We start from the raw sequence: 3,479 nt of genomic DNA on the forward strand, positions 1-3,479 counted from the left end.
ATGGAAGGGGAGAGGGAGCGGGAAAGGGGAGGGTTGTGGGTGGGAGGGAAATTATGGGAGGGGGGAAGCCATTGTAACCCATAAGCTGTACTTTGGAAATTTATATTCATTAAATAAAAGTTTAATAAATGAAAAAAAAAGTTAAGATTTAGTTCCTACGGCTTTGTTTTAGGCAGGGAAAAGTAGTTAGGAATTGGATATTTTAATACTTTTTCACTATTAGAATAGAAGTATAACATAAAGAATATTGCAAACTGGTTTTCTATCCTCCAGACTTTGATGAGAGGATGCTGTGCTAAAAAGCAATATTCAATCAAATAAATAGGTACTTCTAAATTTTTGAAAAAAATCAATAGCTGAAGTTACTTGATAGAAGTATAGATTTCTTTATCAATAATAACATTATTTTGTCCAAAAATAGATTTTTCATTGTATTGCAAATGGTTTTATTAGCATTAGCATTTTCAAAAAAATATTTATTTATTTATTTGAAATGTAAAGTTACAGAGTGGCAGAGGCAGAAACAGAGAGAGGTCTTCCATCTGCTGCTTCACTCATCAGATAACTACAATAGCCAAAGCTGCGCAGACCTAAGCCAGGAGACAGGAGCTTCTTCTGGGTCTCCTATGTAGAGAGACTACTGCTTTCCCAGGTCATAGAAGAGAGGTCTATGGGAAGTGGAGCAGCCAGGACTCAATTGGCACCCATATGGGATGCTGACACTGCAGGCAGCAGCTTTACCCTCTACAAAACAGCACTGGCCCCAGCATTTTTTTTTTAAGATTTTATTTTTTTTTTACTTGAGAAGTAGAGTTACAGATAATGAGAGGGAGAGACAGAAAGAAAGGTCTTCTATCTGCTGGTTCACTCCCAAATGGCCACAATGGCTGGAACTCACCAACCCCAAGCCAGGAACCAGGATCTTCTTCCAGGTCTCCCATGCAGGTGCAGGCACCCAAGGACTTGGGCTATCTTCTACTGCTTTCCCAGGCCATAGCAGATCAGAAGAGGAGCAGCCAGGACTAGAATCTGTGCCCATATGTGATGCAGGGGATGCAGGTGGAGGATTAACCCACTGTGCAACAGCGCCAGCCCAGAATTTTAGCATTTAATATCATTTTCCATCATTTTACTTTTCACCCAATCAAGTCTTCATTTAAAGAGTGCTTCCAAGGTTAAATTTATTTCAAAGTATTTAATTTTTTGAGGTATTGTGTATGGGATTGATTTTAGAAGTTATTTGTCAGCCATGTCATTGTCTGTATATACAAACACTATTTATTTTTGTATGTTATTTTTATATCCTGCCACTTCACCAAACTCTTTTTATGCATTCCAATAGTCTCAATGGAGTATTGCAGAAGTATGAAACAAGACCCCTACATTAGACCTAACACAAAATTCTACTCAAATTGGAACAAAGACTTAAATCTAAGAATCAAAATCCTCAAATTGCTGGGGAACATTGGGGAAACTGTAAGACATTGGCATAGGCAAAGACTTCTTGAAAAATAGCCCAGAAGCACAGGCAATCAAAGCCAAATTTGACAAATGGAAGTACATCAAGCTGAGAGGAAACACTCAGCAAAGTGAAGAAGCAACCAACAGAATGGGAGAAAATATTTGAAAACTATGCAACTAATAAAGGATTAATATCAAGAATCTATAAAGAACTCAAGAAATTCAGCAATAACAAAATATAGGATCCAGTTAAGAAATGGGCAAATGACTTGAACAGTCATTTTTCAAGAGAAGAAATTCAAATGGCCAATAGACACATGAAAAAAAGCAAAGGTTACTATTCATCAGGGAAATGCAAATCAAAACCACAATGAGATTTCATCTCACTCAAGCCAGTTAGAATGGCTCTCATCCAGAAATCAACAAACACAAATGCAAGGGAGAATGTGGAGAAAAAGGTACCTAATCCACCATTGGTAGGAATGTAAACTAGTGCAGCCACTATAGAAGCAGCATGACAATTTCTCAAAAAGCTGAAAATAGACCTACCATATGATCCAGCTATCCCACTCCTAGGAATGTACTCATACCCAAAGAAATCAGTCCCAAAAAGACAGATATCTTTTCCCTTATCAAAATAAATGCAACTGGAAACCATTATACTTAGTGAAATAAGCCAGTCCCAAAAAAGACAGATATATTTTCCCTTATCTGTGGTAACTAATAGAGTAGTACCTAAAATGTAATGTATTGGACTGAAATGAACATTTTAAGGTTCAATGATATTTACAGCCCTTGTGTCTATTGTTAAAGAACTGTTTTTTGCTTCATACTATTTGTTGATCCCTTTTAAAAATAAAGATTTATTGATTAATTTAAAAGGTAGAGTTACAGAGAGGCAGAGGCAGAGTGAAAGAGAGAGAAGGAGAGAGAAAGAGAGAGACAGAGAGAGAGAGAGAGAGAATCTTCCATCTACTGGTTCGTTCCCCAAATGGCCACAACGGCCAAAGCCGGCTGTTTGGAAGCCAGGAACCAGGAGTTCCCTTTGGGTCTCCCATGCGCGTGCAGGGGCATGGGCTTGAATCATCTTCCACTGCCTTCCCGGGACATAACAGAGAGCTGGATTGGAAGCGGAGCAGCCGGGACTCAATCCAGTGCCCATATGGGATGCCAGCACTGTAGACAGTGCCACTGTGGCTTTGCCACAGTGCTGGCCCCTTTTTGAACTCTTTACTTAGTGTAGGGTTAACTTTATGAATACAAAGTAAACTTAAAACAGATTTTTGTAAAAATTAAGAGTGGGAGTAGCACAGGGAGGAGAAAGGATTGGAGCGTGGCCGGGAGGGAGCGGAGGGTGGAAAGCATCACTATGTTCCTAAATCTATATATATGAAATACATGAAACTTGCATAACTTAAATAAAATTTTTAAAGTATTTTTCTTCTAGGAAGTATACAATAGAGTCTTGCTTTGAAACAATTTATTAACATATCTAAAGCAAGAACATAATATGTGATAAACCACTTATTTTCAGAAAACTATGGCAAAAATTTGTTGCCAGTTTTCCTGATATTTCATTTTCTTTTTTTTTTTTAACTTTTATTTAATGAATATAAATTTCCAGTGTACAGCTTATGGATTACAATGGCTTCCCCCCCCCCCATAACTTCCCTCCCACCCGCAACCCTCCCCTCGCCCGCTCCCTTTCCCCTTCCATTTGCATCAAGATTCATTTTCAATTCTCTTTATATACAGAAGATCAATTTAGTATAAAGATTTCAACAGTTTGCACCCACATAGAAACACAAAGTGAAACATACTGTTTGAGTACTAGTTATAGCATTCAATCACAATGTACAGCACATTAAGGACAGAGATCCCACATGAGGAGCAAGTGCACAGTGGCTCCTGTTGTTGACCCAACAAATTGACACTCTAGTTTATGGCGCCAGTAACCATCCTAGGCTGTCGTCATGAGTTGCCAAGGCTATGGAAGCCTTCCAAGTTTGCCGACTCTG

This window comes from Lepus europaeus, chromosome 12, assembly GCF_033115175.1.
Source record: "Lepus europaeus isolate LE1 chromosome 12, mLepTim1.pri, whole genome shotgun sequence".
NCBI classification, from domain to species: Eukaryota; Metazoa; Chordata; class Mammalia; order Lagomorpha; family Leporidae; genus Lepus; species Lepus europaeus.